Source organism: Oryctolagus cuniculus, chromosome 15, assembly GCF_051225735.1.
Source record: "Oryctolagus cuniculus isolate XC-2025 breed Fujian yellow rabbit chromosome 15, ASM5122573v1, whole genome shotgun sequence".
NCBI classification, from domain to species: domain Eukaryota; kingdom Metazoa; phylum Chordata; class Mammalia; order Lagomorpha; family Leporidae; genus Oryctolagus; species Oryctolagus cuniculus.
This window is the reverse complement of record NC_142881.1, coordinates 20,425,593-20,453,330: the sequence shown is the minus strand read 5'-3', so window position 1 is coordinate 20,453,330 and position 27,738 is coordinate 20,425,593. Positions and strand designations below refer to the sequence as shown.

Sequence of the window (27,738 nt, the reverse complement as noted above, 5' to 3'; positions counted from 1 at the left end):
AGGAGACCATCTGGGGAGTCCAAATAAATGCACATCAACTACGCTGCTCTAGTACACACATGGCAGGATGAAAAAGAGATGCCAGCAGCGACTCTACGCCCTGGTTCTAGACACCAGATCATTGTCTGTCTAACGAATTATGTGCGAAATGTCTGAGGTGATAAGGAAAAACCGTATGTAGACCTTGAAATAGCTTAAAGGGTAAATAGTGTATGCCCTATATGTAATGCATGAGAATGCAAAACATAGAAAATTGCACAAAATAAGTCAGACTCCGATTTCCTGCAAGGATGCTTGCTGTCTACCAATGAATGAATCATATGTTGTTACATATTTTAAACATCTGAACAGCACCACAGAGATTCATAAAGGCTGATTTTCTCTGATCTCTTTGTTGCAAGCCATCTTCCTTGTCATGCACATAATCACATCTGTAACTGATGCCTTGGATTTTGCACCCTTCTAAAAGTGAACGCCACAGCTATGTCTTCCATAAAACTGGATGTCATGTTGTAATTAGAGGAAAAATAAATCTTACCGTCTTGATGACAACCTGTACAACTGACCCAGAGGACAGAGATGGCTCTGAGAAAATAGGGACTTCAATAGCATAATTTTAACATTGTCAGGTTATTCTGATCTGTCTTAAAACTCACATGGTCTTTGCCATAGAAATTACTTTCGCAATCATGTATCACTTTGGAAAAGTTAGTAATTCAGGGACTTCTATTTTCAATGGCCAAAACAGCAAATGTACGAATGCTGTAACCAGATAGCTCGCCCACCCTTGTGGGCTTTGCATGATTGCTTCAGCCTCAGCCTCGGGCATCTAAGAGAAGAGGGCAGCAAGAGTCACCGTCGGTTACCTGGAGGCAGCTAGGCAGCAACAGAGTTGGAAATGCGTTAGACTGGTGCTGTGACTTTTATGTGGAGAAGATGCTTTTCCTACTTAGCAATAGTCTGACTTTCTCAATAAAAAAAAGATCTTAGTACAAATATTACATAGCTCTGACTCAGATCCTGTAGGACTTTAATCAATAAGCTTTTAAAACTTTTTAAATGAAATAAAAGATCTTGTTATTGCAAAGACTTAACACTTTGAGCTAAAGCTCACTGACAAAGGAAAAGGAAATTTTAATGTAATGGTGATGATGACAGTTCAGTTGACTGAGTGCCCACCATGAGGCAGGCACTGTCCCTTAGGTATTACATGGAATGTGTGAGATCATTACCCCCATTTTACAGATGTGAAAACTGAAGCACAGAGTCACTTGACTGAAGTGACAGCTAGTGTGAGTCACAGCTGTTACAAACACTACACTTACTGCTTCCTAGCGACAGCTACCAATTAAGGACATGCCAGGGCCCCCTATGATAAGCATTTGTTCATTTGATAAAATGAGGTAGAACTTTGCATGCTCATTTAATGTGTGAGGCAGCTTTAGAATAAAGAGATCAACAACTTTTCCCAAGCACACTGCTCTCATACCTCATTTTTAACTCTATGCTGTGTTAGAAGTGTCGATGCATTAAAAGGATTTGCATTTCATCCTTTTCAGAGGTGAAACTTTTCCTGTTTCCTCTGGTGGCATTCCACTCCCAATACATCTCCACATAGACAGAGCCTCTGCAATGAGAAGGACAAGTAGAAGAGGGAGTGGGAGAGGGCAGTGTTGTGGGTGGGAGGGAAGTTATGGGGGAGGGAAGCTATTGTAATCCATAAGCTGTACTTTGGAAATTTATGTTCATTAAATGAAATAAAATAAAATATAAAAAAAATTAAAACAAACAAACAAACAAAAGACAAGTAGAAACCTTCTAGCTTCTGAACACAACCACATACGACCTGGTCACTGGCCACTGGGAAGCAGAGACCCACAGTGCTGCCCCAGGGGGTACCACTGAGGACGCAGACACGAGGTGAGACTGCAGATCTGTGGTCTCACTGAGCCTGTGACTTTCTCCTGCCGCCTCTATTTACCCAAATTACAACTGTGCAACAGGGCAAGAAAGGACTGAGTCAATAAAGCCTTTGTTTTCTGACCCTTAGAGAGATAACCCCATGGAACCTTCCATCTGTCTTCTCCAGGACAACTCTCGCCCTCAGCACTTATCTCCATGGCAACTGGGGAGTGCATCCGTGAAGCGGTACTTCTCCATTTTACACCTGTCTAAGGGTTAAATTCATTAACCACTTTCTTTGTCAGAACATGACAATTTCCAGCATCTTGAATTTACCTTTTGATGAATTACAAAACCCCAGGAATCACATTGTATTCTTTCATACCCTTGCTGCACGGCTTGTCACCTATGTGTGAACTTGTACAAGTTAAGCCCAGTGAGACCCAGCCTCCTTTCTCACCCCTACAATGAGCATGGAAATACAAGAATAGTGGCAGGATTTGGATGGCATAATGTATTGGGGGGGTGGAATGTAGAACAATAATTGGTATTTAGAAAGTGCTCAACAAGTGTCAACTTCACCCTTGGAGAGCAGAAGGCAACTTTGCATCCCTGTAGCAGGAGCAGGCACTGACTGATCAAGCAAGGCAGATGTAACTGATCCTTTAGTCCCAAAGGTTCCCAACCCTTCTCTTTTAGGAATGGTGATAGCACTTCTCACAATGTAATGCTTCAATTGGCTTTTCCAATTGAATACCCAGGCTTGATAGAGTTAATTAGGTAAGATTCATATTAAATAGCCATGTGGCAACACATACAGTTTAATAAACTAGCCAAACTCACATCCTGACAGCCAGTTACCTTTAGTGATTGAAGAGAATATTCCTTGTAAAGCACTCCTGGATTGAGAAAGTAAGCTAGGAGGAATTGAAGAAAACCACTTCCTTCCCATCTTCAGGAATGGAACTGAAGTTCTCACCTCTGCACACTACCAATCAGTAGGCAGAACTTGCTTCTTTTCTTCTAGGGAATTGGACAAAAGTGATCTGAGTGAATGATCATAAATAATCAGCTGTTCCCTGATAGGTGCCTCCTTGTAAGGCTCAAAATAGGATTAAAAACAGGCAAACTTCACTGACGTGCACTAATGGAAGCAGAGCCGTGTCTGTAACTACTGACAAAGCTGAAAAGTTCTGTGTGCTGTACTTATTTAAATATTTATTTTATTTATTTGAAAGGCAGAGTTACAGAGAGGCAGAGGCAGAAAAAGAGAGAGAAAGAGAGAGAGAAAGATCTTCCATCTGCTGGTTCACTCCCCAGCTGGCTACAATGACCAGAGCTGAGCTGATTTGAAGCCAGGAGCCAGAAGCTTCCTCTGAGACTGCCACAGGGGTACAGGGGCCCAAGGACTTGAGCCATCTTCTACTGCTTTCCTAGGCCATAACAGAGAGCTGGATCAGAAGTGGAGCAGCTGGGACTCGAACTGGTACCCACATAGGATGGCAACACTGCAGGGGGTGACATTACCCACTACACCACAGTGCTGGCCCCACATACTATACTTTTTAGATGATGTGGTAGTCCAACTAACCATGAAGTGGTACCAAAATCAATACTTCCCACATTTCCCCAGTGCACACCATCTAACTAAATGAAACTCATTGACCTACTGTGACATAAACACAAGCAAATTCTTTACACCAAGCTCTGTCAACTGTGGGACACGTCTCTTCACCCCATTCTTCTCTCTAAACCCAGAACAATCGGTACATTTTACACACAGATTACTCATTTTCTTTATGCACTACAAAACTCTTTTCTTCAATGACATGATCAGCCCTTGTCTTGACTGTTGAGGAACAACTTACTATTTTATTCCTTTTAGTATTTTTTGTTGTTGTTGTTCTTTTTGTTCTACTTTAATACCAACTGATTGAACACTGTAATTAATACACAATTATTCTTAGACGTTTAAAATCAACATAAAAGTGATCTCTGTTAAATATAAGAGTGGGAATAAGAGAGGGAGGAGATATACAGGTTGGCACATGCTCACTCAGACTTACCTCCAATGGTAGAGCTAGAAATGTGCCAGGGGATTCCAATTCAGTCTTATCAAGGAGGCATGTACCAATGCCATCTCACTTGTTAAAGTGATAAGTGTTAGTACATAATTGATCAAAAAGATAGGGTAAGTGTCCAAGAGATTTCACAAATAAGAGCAGTGTCTGCAAACAATGAAGGATAGAATTAAAAGGGAGAGAATGAGCCTGCGGGGGAAGCAGGACACACAGCAGACTCATAGAATGGCAAAGGCCCTAAACAGCACCCTGGCCTCAGAATCAACCCTTGGGGCATGCGAATCTGGCTAAAAGGCCCATGAGAGTCTCACAGGCAAGGAAAGCCAAGACACTGTGGAAAAAACAACCTGAATGAAAGATCTCGGTGAACAAGACCCCAGCAGAAAGAATGGACCATCAAAGAAGGAGGCACCTTTCTCTGAAGGGAGGAAGGAACCTCCACTGTGATATGGCCTTAACTAAACAAGTTCAGAGTTGGTGAACTCAAGGAGCTTCCATAACCTCGACAGCTCAAGACAAGAGCCTTGGGTGATTACTGACGTCATAAATAAGAGTGTCAATTGTTAAATCAACAATGGGAGTCACTGTGCACGTGCTCCCCACGTAGGATCTCTGTCCTTAACGTGTTTTACTATGAGAGTCAACGATAACACCACTAGTCAAACAGTACTCTCTTTCTTGTGCGGGTGTGTGGGAGCAGTCTGTTGAAACCTTTGCTTAGTGTATACTAAGTTGATCTTCTGTATATAAAGATAATTGAAAATGAAACCTGATGAAGAGTGGGATGGGAGAGGGAGTGGGAGATGGGAGGGCTGCAGGAGGGCAGGGGGGAGCCACAACAATGCAGAAGTTGCTCTTTGTAAATTCACCTTTATTAAATAAAAAAAGGGAAAAAAAAGACACATGGACAATATCACCAAAAAAATAAAATGCTTTTCTTTCTATTAATTACTTAAATACAAAGACCATGTCATCTATTTCTTCCATCTTTTCACAGCATAATGGGTCCAGTAAACATTCATTGGCTGGTTTATCATGACTTCTATGTAAATAAATTCTCGAAAACTTGTAATGAAAGATTAACCTGAAATACTTCACAAGAAAATATTCCCTCCCCTTCCCTGATCTTAAGCACACAAAATTTTTAAGCCAGAAAGGACCCGAGAAATTCCTCAGCAGATCTCCCCATTCCTTATGTGAATTGACTGAGGCTAATTTTGTAATAGTCATACAGCTAAGAGGAGCCAATCTGGGGCCCGTGTCCAGACCTGCAGACATGTACATTTCCTGATACACAGCACAGTGCCCCAGGATTGCACTGGCCACTGCAACTCAGCAGAGAGAAGACCAGACCTGGAGTTAACCAACATTTGACCAAGTTTCTCTCACTAATTCGTCTTGGGAAAATCATTTAATCCTTTGACCACAGAATCCATAGCTGCAAAAAGGGAGATGATAACTCCTGCATAATCTAGCTCAGAGTCTGGTAAACTTCAGTCCATAAGCCAAATCCAGTATGTACTTTTCTTATAAATAGTTTCATTGGTGGATCTATTTGGTTACCTTTTGTCTATGGCTGCTTTCATGCTACAATGGCAGAGTTAGTAACAGTGAACACGGAAACCATATGACCCACAAAGCCAAGCTATTTACTACTATTTGTCTTTTTACATAAAACATCTGTTGACTCCCAATCTAATCCACATGTGGTACGGTTGTATGAATCCAACATAGTTAAATAGTTTATACAAAGGTTCTGAAACTGCAGAGAGCTATACTCTCATTCTAAAAATTCCTTTTACTGACAACATGAGTAATATTTACAACAGTAATCATAAAAAATCTTTACAAGGACAATTGAAATTTTCAGTTTAACAGGCAGCATCTAAATGGCAACATTGCTTGATATGAGGTTGTTTCCTAACTGTTCATAGCAATGCGTTTTTGCAGAGCCAGGTGATATCTAGATTCTAGGAATATTCCAGAAATAATTAAATTATGTATTTATACAAGATGACTTTTCTTGGAATAGCAGATCATCCACAGAAGGCATCTGCCCTCACTTTCATCATGAACCTGACTTGCCACATGGGCACCACACTAAGTATCTGTAATTATCATAAGTTGTAATTAACATTCACCTGGAAACGCTGGCTGACACAAACTAGCCTTTGGCATTGAGCTGTTGCCCTAAATATTTAAAGCTTTTCCACTGGCATTTTTGAGGGGTAGGTTGGTGGCTCCAAGTGATTTTGCCCTAGCGTGAGCTCTGAGAACAACATCAGCCAAACAGGATGAACTGTCCTCAGCGAGGTGAGCGAGGTAACCATGGGCCGTGCGAACTCACCGCCCTTTCCACTCTTGGACCAGGAATCAAATTGGGGATTACAGGCTCAGGAGTTAGGAGACGAAATTGTCTTCAGTAGTCCCCGGATGGAGGACCAGGGGTCAGTTATTTACCCAACCTCAGTTTCCTCAATGTGGACAGGGAGCTAAAACCTGAAGCGGAGAAAGAGAAAAGAAAAAAATAGAAGTGATAATACACACAAACAGGGCAGACATCTGGCACAGTGGTTCAGATGCTACTGGGTAGCCTGCAACCCATGTCAGAGCGTTGGGATTGTCATCTGCCTCCTGCTGCAGATTCCAGTTTCCTGATAATATGTTCCATTTCAGGTAGCAGGAAATAGGTTATGTACTTGTGTCCTTGACCCAGGTGAGAGACCCAGATGGAGATCTGGGCTTCTGGCTTCAGCCCAACCCAGCCTCAGCTGTTGTAAGCACTTGGAGTCTCTCTCTCTTTCTCTCTCTCTCTCTTGCTCTCTCTCTCTCTCTATCCTGCTCTCTCTCTCTCTCTTACTCTCTCTCTCTCTCTCTCTCTCTCTCTCTCTGAAAACTAAGGCACAAAGAGCTTAGGTAGCTTGTTCTAGATTTAAGCCTTGATCATCTGCTCTAGAACTCCCAGTACTAACCACCATGCTTTTGCCATCAATCTGTGTGAGATGGGGTAGAACAGGTACAGCAGTGGTTACACTCTAGTCAGTGCCACCCAAATGGCTCACAGATACAAGCTGCAGAGAAGGGAGATGGTTAATCAAAAAAGGAGTGCAATAACAGCATTTTCTCTCTCCTTATTGGTGTGTGGATATAGAACTTCACAAGCATGAGTGAGTGGAGTCATCTGCAGCTAACAGAAATGGCATGAGTAAAGTCATCTGAGTGCAGATAAAAATAAATATAAAACTCATTCATACTAGCTAATAAATGTTCACCATTTCCAGTGTACAGTGCCCTGTGGCTTATAGCCTGTCACTTGATTTGCATGGTCACCTTTTCAGGGTAAATTGGAGATACTATATCACTTGCAAGTATTTCAGAATTTATCTCCTTGCGGGGGGAAAACAATAAAAAATAAAAAGAAGGAAAAAAAAGAATTTATCTCCTAAAATTTGTCTCTTACATTTGAGAGTATTTTCCCACATATCTAAAGAACCATTTTCACACTTAAGAAGAATTATAATTCACTAATATCATCATTGAATTAATATTTGAATTTTCCCATTTTTCCAAAAATAACTTCAATTGCTTTTATTTAAAAAAAAAAAAAAGATAGCTTCCTGGTGAACTAAAAAAGGCTTCCATAGCCTTGGCAACACATGACAAGAGCCTCGGGTGATTACTGATGCAATAAACAAGAGTGTCAATTTGTTAAGTCAACAACAGGAGTCACTGTGCACTTATTCTCCATGTAGGATCTCTGTCCTTAAGGTGTTGTACTATGTGAATCAATGGTATAACTAGTAATCAAACAGTACTTTACACTTTGTGTTTCTTTGTGAGTGCATGAAATCTTTACTTAATATATACTAAATTGATCTTCTGTATATAAAGATAATTGAAAATGAATCATGATGTGAATGGGATGGGAGAGGGAGCAGGAGATGGGAGGGTTGCAGGTGGGAGGGAAGTTATAGGGGGGAAAAAGCCACTGTAATCCAAAAGCTGTACTCTGGAAGTTTATATTTATTAAATAAAAGTTAAAAGATAATTGAAAATGAATCTTGATGTGAATGGAAGGGGAGAGGGAGTGGGAAAGGGGAGGGTTGCGGGTGGGAGAGACGTTATGGGGGGGAAGCCATTGTAATCCATAAGCTGTACTTTGGAAATTTATATTCATTAAATAAAAGTTTGAAAGAAAAAAAATAGCTTCCAACCAATGTGCATCCCATGTGTTTGGCATTTATTTTAGCACAAGTTTTATTTCCTTTGTGTTTTCCTTTCCCGTTCCCCTTTGAATGGATGGACTTTTCTTTTCGCACTTTTATTCCCTTCAGTTACAAAGTTCTATCAGTGTTACATTCTATTGCTTCAGCAATTGCTCAATAGTATTAGCAGGCATGCTTGCCTTTCAAAAGATAAAATTAATTACTAACTTCCCAACAAAATAGGGACTTAAAAAGGATTTAACAAAAATTATACCCTGATATCTTCCAGTGGTATCTTCCCTGCTATCTTCCTAGTATTCTAAATTTAGCTTTTAAAATTCTCTGTAGGGGGACGGTGTTGTGGTATAGCAGGTAAAGCCTCTGCCTGCAGTGCCGGCATCCAATATGGACTTCTGTTCAAGGTCTGGCTGCTCCACTTCCTATCCAGCTCTCTCTGCTATGGCCTGGTAGAAGATGGCCCAAGTGCGTGGGCCCCTGCACCCACATGGGAGAGACCTGGAAGAAGCTCCTGGCTCCTGGCTTTGGAATGGCCCAGTTCCGACCATTGCAGCCAATTGGGGAGTGAACCAGCAGATGGAAGACCTCTCTCTCTCCCTCTCTCTCTCTCTCTCTCTCTTTCTCTGCCTCTGCCTCCTTGTAACTTTGCATTTCAAAGAAAGAAAGAAAGAAATATTTTTTAAAAAGGAAAACATTTCTCTCTCTCTCTCTCTCTGCCTCTGCCTCCGCCTCTCTGTAACTCTTTTAAATAAAAAGGTAAATCTTTAAAAAAAATTCTCTATGTGGTAATACACAATGTAGCTGCAGTGAATATTGGAGTTACAGTCAATGATTTAGAATTACCTATGTAGTTACCAACTTGTATATTTCTTTTGGGGTTCCTATTTTCATATTGAAGTATGGTCTTAATAATTCTTTCAACATCAAATAAAAACAAAACAACAAAGTAGGGAAATGCGTGTAAAACTATGAGAGCTGTGAACCATAAACAAGAGGTGCCTGGTGCTGTGAAGCCAAAGAAAGGAGGCATGCTCTGGGCAGGGTTTCAGAAAGATTTCCCTGAAGAGTAGCCACTGAGCCCAGATCCATAGGCTCAACGGGAAAAGGCAGTGAGTGCAGAAGACAAGAGGCATCCCAAACAGAAGGAAAGCATAGCCATGTGCCTCGAGGAGGAAGAACAAGATCTCTTCCAGCGTGGCGCTGGAAGCCAGAGGACCTGCATGGAATGAGCAGATCAAGATAGGCAGGCACGAGACAGCATACAGTGTTGTGAGCCATGGCAGGCAGTCACTGAAGGACCTTCCTAGGAACCACAGCATGGAGAAGGGTTCCAGTGCAATAGCAGGAGAAATGAGGAGTCTGCCAGACTAACACACGCAAGAGCAAAGAGTGGCTTTGACTACAGTGGACGTGGACATGGTGCTCAGCAAGCCGTCAGTGACAAGCTGAAGGTGGCATGACATGGAAAAGGGGGAGGAGGTAGGACAGACACTGGCTTTGCCTTTGTCCAAACCTAATCAATACTGCACAAGGGTAGCTGATGAGAATCCAACCAGATGGGACTTTCCCTCAGATTCACTGCCTGCCCCTATTTAAAATGCACTTAGAAGCCCATAAAAACAACTTCCATTAGGGCCCTTTATTCCTCTCCAATAAAACTTGAAGCTTTCATTAGATCCAATGAAATTCTTAATAACATCTTCTTAATTATTCCATTTAAGAAAACATTTTACATGGTCTAAATACAGTAGTTATTTGGTATGGACAAATGTATTCCCAATTAAACAATCATTTTGTTATATGTTATCAGCTTTAAAATCTGTAGTCTGAGACCTTTCAGAGAAAGAAATTATTTTATTTATAAGAGCTGGACTGGAAAACCTGACCTTCCCAGCACAAACAAGGCAGAACTGACCGCTAGGGTGTGGAGCAGGCTTTAGTAGGCTCTACGGCCCAAGTTCTCATTTCCTCTGATGTACTCCTTTTCCTATTATTTATTTGTGTCCATATCTACATGAAAGAGAGGTGTCTATGACACACGGATCCTCTCCTATCTGCATCACCAAAATCTTCCTCTGAAATCTCTGTGTCAGAATAAGTCTGAAACCTCTGAAAACTAAAGGCAGAGAGATGAAACACAGAAGTTCAGCCAGCTAGCAATGACCCAATGGGAGCACGTGTCAGATTTCCATCTTCAACAGCTCAGAACAGAGTATCAAAGCCAAAGGAGTTTGGATGGAGGGGATGTTAAGAACTACAGAACTGGCACTTCCAAGTGCCACCATGGAAATATCTAGAACACCAGCATTAACAGATTCTTGGCTGACAGTCACCAAAAACAAAATTTTCAGCACTGATTTCTAACCAAACCCTACACTAAATATGGACTTGATTTCTGCCCATGTGAGCAGGCTCCTGCAAGGCTTACTTTGACCCAGCCCACTGCCCCAGGAGAACAAGGAGACTGAAATAGCATGACCATGCACTTGGCCTGTGACTTTGTGCTATAACAACAGAAACGGAAATGCACAAATCCACCCTCCTCTTTTGCCTGAGTCACTCTGAGTTCAAAATCTGGATGAAGAACTGGGGTGAACGGGAGGCTGTCTTTTTCTCATGGAACTGAGAAGAATATTCTAAATCAGGCATCCTTCTTTCTATAATTTTTCATTGATTTGTCTGTTTGTTCAACTCTTCAGCTGCTATTTCCTGAGTATCTGTCTGTGCTGGAGTCTGGGGCTATGAGGCAAACAAGAGAGTTCTGGTCCTGCTCTCACAATGTGACAAAAGCCAGTGGTGGCCGGCGCCGCGGCTCACTAGGCTAATCCTCCGCCTAGCGGCGCCAGCACTCCGGGTTCTAGTCCCGGTTGGGGCACCGGATTCTGTCCCGGTTGCCCCTCTTCCAGGCCAGCTCTCTGCTGTGGCCAGGGAGTGCAGTGGAGGATGGCCCAGGTGCTTGGGCCCTGCACCCCATGGGAGACCAGGAAAAGCACCTGGCTCCTGGCTCCCGCCATCGGATCAGCGCGGTGCGCCGGCCGCACCGCGCCGGCCGCGGCGGCCATTGGAGGGTGAACCAACGGCAAAGGAAGACCTTTCTCTCTGTCTCTCTCTCTCACTGTCCACTCTGCCTGTCAAAAAAAAAAAAAAAAAAAGCCAGTGGTGATCACATCATTTATATAACGGATACGAAATAGTCAAACTCTGAGCTTTGTGCATGTCAGTGATACCCCAGTAAAGTGTGTTTTAGAAAACCAGGATTAGAACACAACTTAATTTCACTGACAACACATTTTTGTGGATGCTGCACCTTTTTCACTCTGTGACCTCAGAGAACTCCCTTGACCTCCAAGCTTCAGGCTCCTCATCTGGACTTTAGACCACACGACCTGCAAAGTCTGTAATTCTGATTTTTGTGGACTCCAACCACATATGACTGCTGATTCAAAGTCATGCTTCTCTGGAACAGACACATCTGGATTCCAAGAAGCCCCTCTGAGGGATGGAGAAGATGAGTGAGACTGGGTCCTTGGGGTGCTTTTGCTGGGTCTCCGGCTTTCCTCCATTCTCCCTCTACTTTCTAAATCTCTCCTGTGCACTGGCTAGAGAAAGGAAGGGGCACCTGCAATGTGTTGCTTTTGTTTCTGATAAGAATGGAAAGACAGTGGTGAGAGATTTAATGACCCCTGATGCAATCCCCTGACATTTCTAGTAACTAACCTAATATCCAGGGAGCAAAGTGACTTGAGGAGGATCTCTCCACAGAAAGGAGTAGGCCTGGGACAAAGATGTCCATGTCCAGACTTGAGTGGCAAGCTCCTCCTGACACCAGTACAGTGCTACATTTTTCCAATGTCTCTGTCCTTTGGTCCTCATGGTTCAGTGGCGAGAAGAGTAGACCAGTAGTCCTGAATATTGCAGTGATCCACTGTGTGGCCAAATCACTTAGCTTCATCAGCCTCATCCCCACAGTGAGCAGGGCCAGGGAAGGACTGGCTAACACATATGGCCATTGCGTGAATAGAAAGACAAAGGGAATTTCAATCTGGACAGCGTCCCACCCACACATACCAGTGAGATCATTACTCTTGGGAATGGTGGTAGTAATGACCATAGTGAATTATAAAGGATAAACTTCACCCAATCCAGTCAGGATTTTTGTCACTTAAATTTGTGACCTCCAAATTGCCTCCAAACAAGGTATCCAAGAGAAACATATCTTGTAAAGCTAGGTGAAAATTTTGAGAAAATTCCAAAATAAATCTAGTTGGCATAACAGTTTGTGTATAAAACACAAATGAACATGATCCAAAGACCAGCATTTCACCAGGGGAGGGCTCCTGTCGCCCTTCTGTCACTGATGTGATTGCACAGTGGGCCCCCTAGTGAGCCAGACAGGTGGAGTGACTGAGTGGGGAAGCACTCACCTAGGACACTAAGTGTGGGGGCAACTTTCCAAGTTTAGATTTGTTGCTCTAATGCACTGGATTTATTGTTGCTATTAGCATTACTGTTAGTAGCTTGGGATTAACAACAGCATTTTTTAGAGGGAGGTTTAACCCTCCAAGTATTTTTCTCTTTTTCCTGGTATGCAGTTGTCTTAGTCACAGACTGGATAATGTATAATGAACAGGAATTTACTGGCTCACAGTTTTAAGGCTGGGAAGTTCAATATTAAGGTGGTGGCATCGCAGGGTGGACATTGTGCCACAGCAGGTCAAACCACTACTTGGGATGTCCACATCCCATATCGAAGAGTCCCACCTCTGCTTTTAATCAAGTTCCTTACTAATGTACCTGAGAGGCAGCAAATGATGTCCCCAGTACTTGGGTTCCTGACTCCTATGTGGCAGATCTGGGTAGAGTTCCTGGCTCTAGGCTTTGGCCTGGCACACCCTAGTTATCATAGGCATTTAGGGAGTTAGAACTAGTGGATCAAAGACCCATATATCTATCTACCTATTTCTAGCTTTCATACAAATGAATAAACTTTTAAAAATTTAAAGGTGGTATCATCTGATGAGGGCACTGCATTTTACATGGTGGAAGGCATCCCATAGCAGAAAGGCAAGAAAAGAGAGAGGGGCTGGCACTGTGGCATAGCGGGTAAAGCGGCCGCCTGCAGTGCCAGCATCCCATATGGGCGCCGTTTCAAGTCCCAGCTGCTCCACTTCTGATCCAGCTCTCTGCTCTGGCCTGGGATAGCAGTAGAAGATGGCCCTGGTGCTTGGGCTCCTGCACCTGCGTGGGAGACCTGGAAGAAGCTCCTGGCTTCGGATCAGCGCTGCTCTGGCCTTTGCGGCCAATTGGGGAGTGAACCAACGGACAGAAGACCTCTCTCTCTGCCTTTCCTTCTCTCTGTGTGTAACTCTGACTTCCAAATAAGTAAATAAATCTGAAGAAGGAGAAGAAGAGGAGGAGGAGGAGAAAAGAGAGAAGAAGAACAGGAGAAAAGGGAGAAGAGAGAAAGAAAGGAAGAGGAGAGGAGAGACAGAGAGAAAGAAAGAGCAAGAGGGGGAGAATCAATTCCTGTGATAATGCATTAGTGAGAACTCTGCCCTCATGACCTACACATATCCTTAAGGTCTCACCTCCCAGTACCATCACAATGGCAATTGAACTTCAATGTGAGCTTCGGAGTAGATGAATCTTCAAACCACAGCAGCTTTGGACATGGATATCAGTTAAGGAAAACAATTATTGTCAAGAAAATGGTAAGAATAACCACTGGTCCCACTCAACCCTCCATCCTTCCAGGCCTTGGGTGAAGACTTACAGTCCTGAAGGAGAAAACCGATTTTCACTTTTTGATTATCATCCTCCAACCATACTTCAGAAACAATTCACGGACAACAGAATTAAAAGGTAAGCTTACTTGGGTACAAAAATTTATTGAAATCCACTCACATGAGGAATATTGAAAACATTCACAGAAAATGTGTACGGGGGGGGGGGCGCCTTAGGGTGTGATTGGGACTTTGGGCAGTCACTACGGGAGGCTCCATACAATCTGGCTCCCTGATTCCCTGGTGAGGGTCATCGCTGTAGAATCCATGCTCACACCAAGTACTACATGAATGCTTTGTGTGGTTCTTGTGGAAGTGTAGGCAAATATTATACCCACTGGGGCAAGTACCAAGGCATTGGTCTCTGAGGAGGTAAATGTGAGACTATGCCAACAGAGCAGAACTAACCTGCCATTTGATTAAAAAAGAATGAGAGATTTACCACACCCAATCTGGGAGTCACCTTGGACACTCTTCACACTAGAGCACTGAACAGAGCTCCCTGGCCATACCAACCACACACCTCCAGGTAGTCACTGAAAATTCAGGCACTCCATTAAGCCACAGAGGGATAGTCCAGAGATAAAAGCCATCACAGGGAAAAAGCAAAACAAAACAAAAAAGAAACCGATGAGTATCTCCCACAAATGCAAAATAATGAATGCAGCAATTCAGAAAAAAAGAATAAAGAAGACAACATGATGTCCCCAAAAGAACACAACACGATGAAGAGATTAAAGAAATGACAGAAATTAAATTCAAAAAATTGATCATAGGATTATTTAGAAGTAATCAGAAGCAAATCCATGAACTAATGAAATTCATATATGACATGAAAGAAAATTTCTCCCACGAAATTAGATCTTAAAGAGAAATCAAAATTAAATCCTGGAAATGAAGAATTCAATAGAACAAATAAAGAACATGGTGGAAAGCCTTAACAACAGGCTCAGTGAAGCAGAAGACAGAATATCCAAGTTGGAAGACAAATCTCTGGAAATTTTACAGTCAGACCAAAAAAAAAAAAAAAAAAGAAACTAGAAAACTAAAAAACACTAATGGAGATTCGATTCTATCAAACAACCCAACATACAGGTCTTAGAAGTTCCTGAAGGTGTAGAAAGAGAGAATGGAATAGAAGGCCTTCTTATAGAAATAATTACAGGAAAAATCCCTAATTTGGAGAAAAAAGGGACATCCAAGTACAGCAAGCACACAGAACTCCCAATAGAAATGACCAGAAAGGTCTTCACAATGACACATGGTACTCAAACTCTCCACAGTAAAATATATGGAAAAGATTCTAAAATGTACATGTGAGAAATGCCATATTACTTTCAGAGGATCTCCAATTAACTCTCAGTTGACTTCTCATCAGAAACCCCACAGGTTAGAAGAAAATGGTGAGATACACTCCAAGTCTAAGAAAAAAAAAAACTGTCAACCCAGAATACTATATCCTGCAAAGCTCTCATTTGTGAATAAAATGAAATAAATACCTTCTATAACAAACAGAAATTGAAAGAATTTGTCACCACCAGTCCAGCCTTACAAAAGATGCTTAAGGATGTGTTACACCCAAAAACACAGAAACATGGTCATCACTAGGAAAGAAGGAAAAGGCAGAAAATCTCCCAGTAAAAGTACAAAATAAATCCAAAGTAAGCAATAGGAATATGTATCTAAAAATGGCAGGGCCAAATGAGTACTTATCATAGTCATCTTGAATGCAAATTGCCTCACCTAGCAGAATGGATTAAAAAACAAAACCCAACTATTGGCTGCCTACAAGAAACACATCTCACCAACAAAGATACATGCAGAATGAAAGGGAAAGCATGGAAAAAGATATTCCATACTACCAGAAACAAAAAAGAGCTGTTGTAGCCATCCTAATATCAGACAAAATAGACTTTAACACAAAAACTGTCAAAAGGGACAAAGAAGGACACCATGTAATGATAAAGGGATCAATTCAACAGGAAGATGTCACTATTGCAAATGTATATGCATCTAATTAGAGGGCACCTGGATATTTAAAAGAAATATTAAGGTATCTAAAGGATGACATAGACTCAAATACAATAGTAATGGGAGACTTCAATATCCCACTTTCAGCAATGGACAGATCAACCAAAAACTCAGCAAGAAAACAACACTGTTAATTGACACTATAGACAAAATGGGCCTAACATATATCTACAGAACTTTCCATCCTACAGTTGCAGAATATACATTCTTCTCACCAGTACCTGGAACTCTCTCTAGGACTGACAATATGCTAAGCCATAAAGCAAGTCTCAGCAAATTCAAAAAAATTAAAATCATGCTATGCATCTTCTCTAACCACAATGGAATGAAACTAGAAATCAACAATTCAGTAATCTCTAGAAGATATGCAAAGAAAGGAGACTAAACAACATACTCCTGAATGAATAGTGAGTCATTGAAGAAATCAAAAAATGTATGGACACAAATGAAAATTATAATAAAACACAACAAAATTTATGGGATACAGCAAAAGTAGTGTTAAGGGGAAAGTTTATAGCAATTGATGCCTACATAAAGAAATTGGAAAGGCACCAAGAAAATGAGCTATCAATGCATTTCAAGGATCTGCAAAAACAGCAAACCAAACCCAAAACTAGTAGGAGGAAATAAATAATAAAAATTAGAGAATAAACAAAAGCAAAACAAAAAATACAAAAGATCACCAAAACAAACAGCTAGTTTTTCGAAAAGATAAAATTGACACAACATTGGCCCAAATAACCAAAAAAAGGAGGGAGAAGACCCAAATCAATAAAATTAGAGATGAATAATCAAATGTAATAACAAACACCACAGAAATAAAAAGAGTCAACAAAAATTACTACAAAGAGCTATATACCAACAAACCAGGAAACCCAGAAGAGATGGATAGATTCCTTGACATATACAACCTACCTTAATTGAGCTGTGAACAAACAGAAAACCAGAACAGACCAACAACCAAAATGGAAATTGAATCAGTAAGAAAGACCTCCTCAACAAAGAAAAGACCAGGACCTTATGGCTTCACTGCCGAATTCTACCAGACTTTTTAAAAAGAACTAACTCCAATTCTCTTCAAGCTATTCAAAACAATTGAAAGAGAAGAAATCCTCCCAAATTCTTTCTATGAAGCCAGCATCACCTTAATTCCTAACCCTAAAAAAATACAACAGAGAAAGAGAACTACAGACCAATTTTCATGATGAACATAGACACAAAAATCCTCAACAAAATTCTAGCCAGTTAAATCCAATAACACATCAGAAAGATCATTCACCTGGACCAAGTGGGATTTGTCCCCGGTATGCAGGGATGGTTGAACATTTGCAAATCAGTAAATGTGATATATCACATTAACAAATTGAAGAACAAAAACCATATGATTATTTCAATGAATGTAGACAAAGCATTTGATAAAATAAACACACTTTTGTCGCTCCCCCTCTTCATGGAGGAACGACACTAAACCTTGCCTAGGCTTCATATCCGAGTCACGGCACCATTATGTCGCTCCCCCTCTTCGTGGAGAAACGACACTAAACCCTGCCTAGGCTTCCTATCCGAGTCACGGCACCATTATGTCGCTCCCCGTCTTCATGGAGGAACGACACAGGACCCTGTGCTGTTCTTTTATCTGCTTGGCCCTTCCTGGGTTTGCTGCTGGTTCTTCCCAGGCTGGCTACCAACCCTTCCACCTCCGTGGAAGGGCGGTTCCCCCTGCCACTTTCCCCACTTCCGCGGGGGAGCGGCACACCGCCGGCTGGCTCTCTCGGAGGCTGCACAGGTGTTCCTTCAGATAGATGTTCCCCTTAGATGTTCCCGGTGCATGTTGTCTCTCTCCTCCTTTATATTCCTCTTCCACCAATCCCAACTCTGCTACCCACATGCCGAGTACGCTGCTCTCCTCCAATCAGGAGCAGGATCAGCTCCTGCATCATCACTCAAATTGGCGAGAGGCAGCTGCGTAGAAGTTGTTACTCCCTTCTCAGCGCCATATTGTGGGAGAGCAGATGCATAGAATAAGTCTTAATTCCAGTAACAGTCTAGTCCGAGTTGCTCCCCACAACTTTCATGATGAAAAATCTGAGCATCTTGGGTATAAAAGAAACATTCCTCAACACAATCAAGTCAATTTATGACAAACCCATGGCCAACGTTCTATTGAATGGGAAAAAGTAGGAAGCATTCCCTTGAGAAATGGAACCAGACAAGGATGCCCATTCTCACCATTGCTATTCAATATAGTCATGGAAGTTTTAGCCAGAGCTAGTAAGCAAGAAACAGAAATCAAAGGGATAAAATTGGGAAAGAGGAAGTCAAACTATCCCTATTTGCAGATGACATAATTCTATATATAGGAGATCCAAAAACTCCACCAAGAGACCATTCGAATGTATAGAAGAGTTTGGTAAAGAGACAGAATATAAAATCAACACAAAAATATCAACAGCCTTCATATACACGGACAATCCACAGCTGAGAAAGAACTTCTAAGAACAATCCTATTCACAATAGCTACAAAAATAATCAATACCTTGGAATAAATTTAACTAAGGATGTCAAAGCTCTCTATCATGAGAATTGCAAAACATTAAAGAAAGAAATAGAAGAGTATATAAAATCTTCCATGAATAAATCTTCCATGTTCATGGATTAGAAGCATCAATATCATCAAAATGTCCATACTACCAAAAGCAATTTACAGATTCAATGTGATACCAATAAAAATACCAGGGACATTCTTCTAAGATATAGAAAAAAATGATGCTGAAATTCATATGGAAACACAGGAGACCCCAAATAGATAAAGCTATTTTATATTATAAAAACAGAGTCAGAGGCACCACAATACCAAATTTCAGGACATACTACAAAGCAGTTCTAATAAAAAACAGCCTGGAACTGGTTCAAAAACAGATGAGTAGAACAATGGAACAGAATAGAAACTCCAGAAATCAATCTACGCATCTACAACTAACTTATCTTTGAAAAAGAAGCTAAAATCAATCCCTGGAACAAGGACAGTCTCTTCAACAAATGGTGCTGGGAAAACTGGATTTCCACATGCAGAAGTATGAAGCAAGACCTCTACCTTACACATTAGACAAAAATATCCACTCAAATCAATGACCCAATACTATCAAATTATTAAAGAACATTGGGGAAACCCTGCAAGACATTGGCATAGGAAAAGAGTTCTTGGAAAAGACCCCAGCGGCACAGGAAATCATACATAAAGGGAGCAGTCCAATTTAAGGAAAACATTGCATCGACTGGAGAAAAAAAAAAAAATGTTTAACCTGGATGTGGAGAATATAATGACTGAAAATGACTGAAAGGGGTTGAGGTTCTGATAATATTCCGTTTCTTTCTTTGAAAGGCAAAGAGATAAAGGGGTGGAGAGATAAATAGAGATCCTTCCTGCGTATTGATTCACTTCTCAAATGCCCATGATAGCAGGGCAGGGACATCCTAATGCCAGGAGCTAGGAACTTAATCCAAGTCTCCCTTGTGAATGGCAGGGACCCAAACCCAAACTACTTGAGCCATTACCTGCTGCCTCTCAGAGGCAGGAAGCTAGGACCAAGAGAAGAGCCAGGAATCAAACTCAAGCTGTCTACCATGAGACACAAGCATCCCAAACAGTGGCTTAACTTAGGCCAAATGTCCATCCCAAGGTTCTATTTACTGGTACAAGTGTGTGCATAATAAATCATCAATCTGTGTGCTTATTATTGGCTCGCTTTCTGTATGGATGCTTTTATTTATTTATTTATTTTTGACAGGCAGAGTTAGTGAGAGAAAGAGACAGAGAGAGTAATAGACAGTGACAGAGAGACAGAGAGAAAGGTCTTCCTTCCGTTGGTTCACTCCCCTAATGGCCGCCATGGCCGGTGATACGATGATCTGAAGCCAGGAGCCAGGTGCTTCCTCCCAGTCTCCCATGCTGGTGCAGGGACCCAAGCACTTGGGCCATCCTCCACTGCACTCCCAGGCCACAGCAAAGAACTGGACTGGAAGACGAGCAACCAGGACTAGTGCCTGGCGCCCCAACAAGGACTAGAATCCAGGGTGCCAGCGCTGCAGGCAGAGGATTAGCCAAGTAAGCCACAGCGCTGGCCGGATGCTTTTCTTTTTTTTTTTTTTTTTTTTTTTTTTTTACAGGCAGAGTGGACAGTGAGAGAGAGAGACAGAGAGAAAGGTCTTCCTTTGCCGTTGGTTCACCCTCCAATGGCTGCCGCAGCCGGCGTACCGCGCTGATCCGAAGGCAAGAGCCAGGTACTTATCCTGGTCTCCCATGGGGTGCAGGGCCCAAGGACTTGGGCCATCCTCCACTGCACTCTCTGGCCGCAGCAGAGAGCTGGCCTGGAAGAGGGACAACCGGGACAGAATCCGGCGCCCGGACCAGGACTAGAACTCCGGTGTGCCAGCACCACAAGGCGGAGGATTAGCCTAGTGAGCCGCGGCGCCGGCCCCGGATGCTTTTCTTAAAGAAGAAATTTAAATCAGAAATAAACAAGCCAGAAAAATGTATTAAACAATTCAATCCTAATTGGAAAAAAAATCAAGTATAAACATGTGAGGCAATGTTTTCAAAAGTGTTTAAACATTGTGTGAATCCTCATCTCATTTGAAGGGGAAAAGTAACCATTAGAGGAGAAAAAAAGCCTCAGTCCAAGTCATGAGGGGATTCTTTGGGCAGCAAACCCTTATTTACATGGTTATCCAATACCCATTTCCTTTTAGAAATATGCCTTGAATACTACATTTCCTGATTTGTCTTAATATCTATCCAGAGGTACCATGGTATTTAATAAATTGCTGTTAGGAGTCATTAAGCTGAAAAATGCTGCTATCAAACCACAGAATCTGAGCAGAAATACTGTGACCCTGTGGTGCTATGACCCCGTATCAATTTGATGTGGGATCAGAGCAGATGACAAAGATCTCAATCAGTCAGGCCCTTCAAACCACATTTACGTGAAAGTAACTCTTGGCTGTTGAAGGCAACCTCCTATTCCAGCGGAACCTTGTTTACAGTGAATAGGCTGTAGCCGGTTGAGGGTAAAGAGGAAGGAACTGCAGTGCTTCAGTGAGTGAACATGACGGCTTCAGCTCATGAAATGGCATCAGAGAAATAGGAACCCACTCAGGCCACAGCAGGCCAGAGCCCTGGCCCTAGAACAAACACCAGCACATCTAGGAGACCCACAAGCAAGATTGGCAGCAAAGACCACCCCTTGCTGAAGTGAGCGCCTGAAGAGGTAAACACTGATAGAAAACAGAAAGGCCGATCCACGACAGCGTAAATTGGTACAGCTGCAATGGGCTGTTATCCAGAAGTCCCAGTAAAGGACGTGCATAACCCCTGCCCCACACATTCGGCTCCTCAGGATCTGCCCCGGAGAATTCTGACCACAAGTGCCCACAGAGACATGAATGAGAATGTGCTTCACAGACTTGTATGTAATTCCATCCACAGGAGAATGGAAAAATAAATCAGATACATTCATACAACTAAATGCCATTCAGCAGAAAAGACGCCGAACTAGAATGCATATCAATCTGCCTTTACCTTACAAATATGTTTTTGATTAAAAGAATGCAATCATATTTTACAAATTTTAGAAACAGGAAAAAATTTTTATTATAGACGATAAGATAAAAAGATAGAAAAGATAACTATCCAAGTTAAGTACAGTGACTTCCTTGAGAAGAAGAGAGGGAGATATGAATAGGGAGGGCATGAGGCATTCATAATGCCTCAAGGTAAAGAGCTCACAGATATTCATCATGTTAATCTCCATACCTTTTGTATATCTGATATCTCATAGAACATTTAAAATGTAATCTCAAAAATAAAATTAGAATTCACTCATTCATCCATGTATATGTTCATTTATTCAATAAATATTTATGAGCATCTACTTCATGCCAGCCACCCTTCCAGAAGCTAAAAAGGGAAATGAGAGTAGCAGTAAGGGTACTCCATGACCTCAAAGTTATATGGTCTATTTGGAATGAAAATACACACAGGGGGATTTAGACAACAATGTAAGCATTTAACAGTGGAGGAATGTGTTGAAAACAAAGGCACAGCTTGAAACAGAACTTGGCTGTCAGGCGCTTGGCCACAGATGAGGCAGATCCTGGGGATGAAGCAAGACCAATCCCACAGAAACAAAGAGCATAAATTCTGCATTGGGTTCCATGCAGTTCTTTCTGGCAGGTGGCTCAATCCAAGTAAATAAAGGCTAAAATTCTGCAATGAGGGTGATCTCATGCTTTGTTGTGCTTTCTTTTCAAGACCAATGCCACAACTCTTTTCATGAAGGTGTAATAACGATGGGGCTGGATGCATCAGTCATTCTAATCTTTGTGTTCAAAGAGCACTCTGCAGCTGTTTTTCCCAAGGAGCACTTAATGTAAGAACGTATTTGTTCTCACTAGTCTATGCTCTCCCACTCAAAAGAATCAAGGGGCATCACAGAAGGGTTCAGTTCTTCTTGTTGACAACCATTTGTGTAGGACCAGGGAGGGAGTGTTACTGGTCATCACACGATGCCAGAGTTGTCTAAGAGAGGAGATAAGACAGCTTCTTGAATTCTATCGGCCCCAAGGGAAAGAACAACTTGCAACATTATTTATAGCCTGTATGATGCTAATAACAGCAGTAGCCAGCAAACTACATAGTGGTCTGACTCTAAGAACAGGCAGTTCAACTCAGCAGGGAGTATCCACAGGGCTGGCACAACAGCCTCTCAGAGCGCTCCAGGTCTCACCTGTGCACCTTGGGAAATGCTAGCTTTCCCAATGTACTGACCCCCAGTCTTTGGATGCTCCTCTTGGGACTGCTAAGAGCTGTACGTGCCTTCTTGATTCTCTGAATCTAGGTACCATCTGTTATTTATATTCTCTTAGGATTGGATTAAATATTATGTTTACCTTTATTTAATAGTTCTTTTTTTAAGATTTCATTTTCTTATTTTAATTTTTATTAATATAAAGAGAACAAATTTTATACATTTCACAAGTACAAGTCCAAGAAGACAACCACACTTCCCTCACTCCCCTGCTCTGCCCCAAACCTCCTCTCTTTTCTTAATTTTTTTTTCAGAGAAATAATTTTAATCCACTCTACATTCACAGGCTTAATTCATGACTAACCACAATAGTCAACAAGTAAAAACTAGGAAGACCACACTTCCCCAAGAGTATTAACATTAGTTAAAAATGACAACCATATATCAAAATGACCATTTTATTCCTATACATCCTTTTGTATTCCATATTACCTGCTATATATCAGAGAAAACATGATATTTATTTTTTTTACTTTTTTTAAAGATTTATTTATTTATTTGAGAGGTATAGTTACAGACAGATAGAGGACAGACAGAGAGAAAGCTCTTCCATCCATTGGTTCACTTCCCAAATGGCCGCAATTTGAAGCCAAGCATCAGGAGCTTCTTCCGGGTCGCCCACATGGATGCAGGGGTCCAGCACTTGGGCCATCTTCTGTTGCTTTCCCAGGCCAAAGGAGAGAGATGGATCAGAAATAGAGCAGCCAGGACTCAAACCAGCATCCATATGGGATTCCACCACTGCAGGGGGCAGCTTCACCCACTATGCCACAGCACCAGTCCCTGATATCTTTCTTTTTGAAATGGGCTTATTTCAGTAAGTATAATGGTTTCCACTTGCATCCATTTTGTTGCAAAAGACAGGATTTCATTCTTTTTTCTGGCTGAGTAGTATTCCATTTTGCATATATGCCACATTTTATTTATCTAGTCTTCAGTTGATGGACAATCAATCTGGGTTAATTCCATATCTAAGCTATTGTGCTTTGAGCTGCAATAAATATGGAGTGCAAATGGTATACAAATGACTCTTTCATATGCTGATTTCATTTCTCTTGGGATAATTCCCAGGAGTGGGATTTCTGGGTCATATGGTAAATCTATTTTCAGATCTTTGAGGAATTTCTATAATGCTCTCCATAATAGTATTAATATTAAATTTTCACTGGGGCCAGCGCCTTGGCTCACTTGGTTAATCCTCTGCCTGCGGCGCCGGCATCCCATATGGGTGCTGGTTCTAGTCCTGGTTGCTCCTCTTCCAGTCCAGCTCTCTGCTGTGGCCCAGGAGAGCAGTGGAGGACAGCTGGAGCGCTTGGGCCCCTGCACCCACATGGGAGACCAGGAAGATGCACCTGACTCCTGGCTTCAGATTGGCGCAGATTTTGCTGTTGCGGCCATTTGGGGAGTGAACCAATGGAAGGAAGACCCTTCTCTCTGTCTCTCTCGCTGTCTAACTCAAACTTTCAAATAAAAAAAAGTCTGTGTCTAACTCTAGATCATGAACATGTCATGCCACAAATTTTCCCTTTAGTTTTTACATGAATGTGATTCATCTTGAAGATCTGCTCAAAGTAGGGAGAGGATATCTCAATCTGTCTCTCTCTCTCTCTCCCTCTCTCTCTCTCTCTCTTTCTCTTTCTCTTTTTCTCACACACACACACCTCAAAAGTACCACATGGTAAAGCTAGAAGCAGAGGGCACATTACCCTGCTTTTAAAATATGTCTGGCAGATTTCAAGGATCACTTTCACATTTAAAAGAAACAGTTAAGGGGTCAACATTGTGGTATAGCAGGTAATGCCACTGCCTGTGAGGCTGACATCTTATGTTGACATTGGTTCATGTCCCATATGATCCACTTCTGATCCAGCTGCCTGCTAATGTCCTGGGAAAAGCAATAGAACATGGCCCTGCCACATGGGAGACCTGGATTAAACTCTTGGATCCTGGCTTCAGGCTGGTCCAGCTCTGGTCATTGCCACTATCTGGAGAGTGAACCAGCAGATGGAAGATGTGTGTGTGTGTGTGTGTGCACGCGCACGCGTGTGTGTGTGTCCCTCCTCTCTTTGTAACTCTTAACTTTCAAATAAATAATCTTTTTAAAAAAGAGAGAGAGAGTAAACGGCCAGCACCACGGCTCACTAGGCTAATCCTCTGCCTGCGGCGCCAGCACACCAGGTTCTAGTTCCAATCAGGGCACCAGATTCTGTCCCGGTTACCCCTCTTCCAGTCCAGCTCTCTGCTATGGCCCGGGAGTGCAGTGGAGGATGGCCCAAATCCTTGGGCCCTGCACCCCATGGGAGACCAGGAGAAGCACCTGATTCCTGGCTTCAGATTAGTGTGGTGTGCCAGCCACAGCGCGCTGGCCACAGCAGCCATTGGGGGGTGAACCAACGGTAAAGGAAGACCTTTCTTTCTGTCTCTCTCTCTCTCACTGTCCACTCTGCCTGTCCAAAAAAAGAAAGAAAGAAAGAAAGAAAGAAAGAAAGAAAGAAAGAAAGAAAGAAAGAAATCCCTCCCCTATACCCAGGGAGGAATATTAAAAAAAGAGAGAGAGAATAAACAAATGAATCAGACCACCTTCTATTCAAAACACCATCTCTTATGAAGTAGCAGTGAGGAAGCTCTAGAAGAGCAGATGTGGGACTGGCACTGTGGCATAGTGGGTAAATTCACCGCCTGCAGTATCAGCATCCCATCTGGGCACTGCTTTGAATCCCGCCTGCTCTACTTCCAATCCAGCTCTCTGCTATGGCCTGGGAAAATGGCAGAAGATGCCCCTAGTCCTTGGTCCATTGCAACTGTGTGGGACACCCAGAAGAAGCTCCTGGCTCCTGGCTTCAGATCGGCCCAGCTCCAGCTGTTGCGGCCATTTAGGAAGTAAACCAGCAAATGGAAGACTTCTCTCTCTGCCTCCTCCTTTCTGTAACCTTGCCTTTCAAATAAATAAATATTTTTAAAACATAAAATAAAATAAATTAAACTATCTCTGGGCCTCAAATGCATCTTTTTAGTTTCCATTAGAACATTCCAGAAGCTGCCATTTGGTATGCTAAAGTACCTTGATTTCCTGACAAATATCTGTATGTCTGCAACATCATATATAACAGAAAGAAATACACCTCTCAGGGAATATAGCTAAGACATGACTGAATTGTGACTCATTCAAGAAAGGCAAGTTACATAATGGGAAAGAAATTGAGAAAGAATTGTTGCAAGTCACCTATGTCACTGGATTCCTTCACAAAGTACATTGCTGTACACAGGAAAAAGATTTGTAACGCAAACATCCTGGAAAGTGGGAAGCGGTAAGTATATTCACAACTCTCTCCCCTTAGGGTTGAGGTTTTGCTCCAGAGCTGATTTCAGAGTTCCATTTCAATTGAAAGCTTTTACCCGATCTAAAATGTACTGACACTCCATCAGGTAGAATCCAATGAGGGAAATTGCTTCCTGCAATGATCTATGATTCATTCATTCCCATCTATGAGCTATTTAGAGGAAATTATCCATGGATTGTATCATTAGTTTAAAAGCTACTGCAGCTGTTTTTCTGTCAGTATAATGTTAAGGCATGCAGGATCATTAGTTGAGAAAACATATTTTGGAGAAGGTATATAACTGGTTCTCTCACTGGAACACTATGATTTATGTTGGAGAAACACAGCATTAGAAATTAAACTTTTAAGCATAAGTCATCTTTAGGACTAACATCTGAGTCTCTCTTCTCCCCTGACACACCCCACTGCAACCCATAAGGGGAATTCATAGGCTGAAAGACGGCCAGAAAGAGCAAGAACATTTCGAGAAGTGCCAAACATACTATGAAGACATTCCCATAATAATTGCAAAACTATGGATCCAATAAACTATGTCTCTATTGATTCACGCTGCTAAAAAGCAAGAAGCCAGTCTAAAGTTTCATTATTCTACTTGCTATTATTCTGTTGGACCATAACAGCCTATCTTTCTAGGTTTGGATCTGACTACTGACAGCTCTCTAGGCCATGAGGAGGGTGGCAAATGTGCCTATTACACCTCTGCCCACATTACTGATGCTGCTATCTTATTTTCAACTCTACTCTTGACTTTCACATCATCTCTTCTCCTCTTTTCTACATGAGAGTGAAACTCAATATGAGATGGCATTCAATGAAATCTATAAATGTCATGTTATTGTTTTCCAGCAAAAAATCATGGAAATGTATATTCAGAATATTATCTTACATTCTCATTATATTTCTTACTACCCAACACCAACTGAGCCATTCAAGTCATTCTAGGGAATGGAATGTAGTCTGAAACATCTCCATAAACAAAGCAGATATGGAAAACTTAAGAGTAAGGGGAGTCAATCAAGTTTAATAGAAGGCAAAGACTAGGTTTGGCTTGAGTATTTCGCAGGGCTATTGTCAGAATCTTGATTTCATGGCTTGCTCACATTAAGAGGTACAGAAGGGCATTTTATTATGTTGATTCTCAGGGAATCCTCCCACCTGTTCCATTGCTTTCCATGATTCACCTATGACATAAGGGCAGGAAGCTCAACGTCAGCTTTGTCACATTAAATATTTGGTGATTTTGAGTAAATCATCCCATCATGCTGAGCTTTATAGTCTTTACATGTAAAGTTGAAGATGTAAAAACTAAAAAAACTAAGGCCGGCGCCACAGCTCACTAGGCTAACCCTCCACCTTGCGGCGCCGGCACACAGGGTTCTACTCCAGGTCGGGGCACTGGATTCTATCCCGGTTGCCCCTCTTCCAGGCCAGCTCTCTGCTGTGGCCCGGGAGTGCTGTAGAGGATGGCCCACGTGCTTGGGCCCTGCACCCCACGGGAGACCAAGAGAAGC

The 27,738-nt window shown here is 42.0% G+C and overlaps 1 long non-coding RNA gene across 3 annotated transcripts in view; it reads right to left on the bottom strand.

The window, feature by feature from the left end:
- The window catches only part of LOC149121927 (uncharacterized), a 106,212-nt gene that overhangs the window by 2,620 nt on the left and 75,854 nt on the right, over positions 1-27,738 (bottom strand). For all 3 annotated transcript variants that reach the window (XR_016221582.1, XR_016221581.1, XR_016221580.1), the window contains one exon: positions 1,490-1,627. This is a non-coding gene — a long non-coding RNA (uncharacterized LOC149121927). The remainder of the gene's footprint in view (positions 1-1,489; positions 1,628-27,738) is intronic.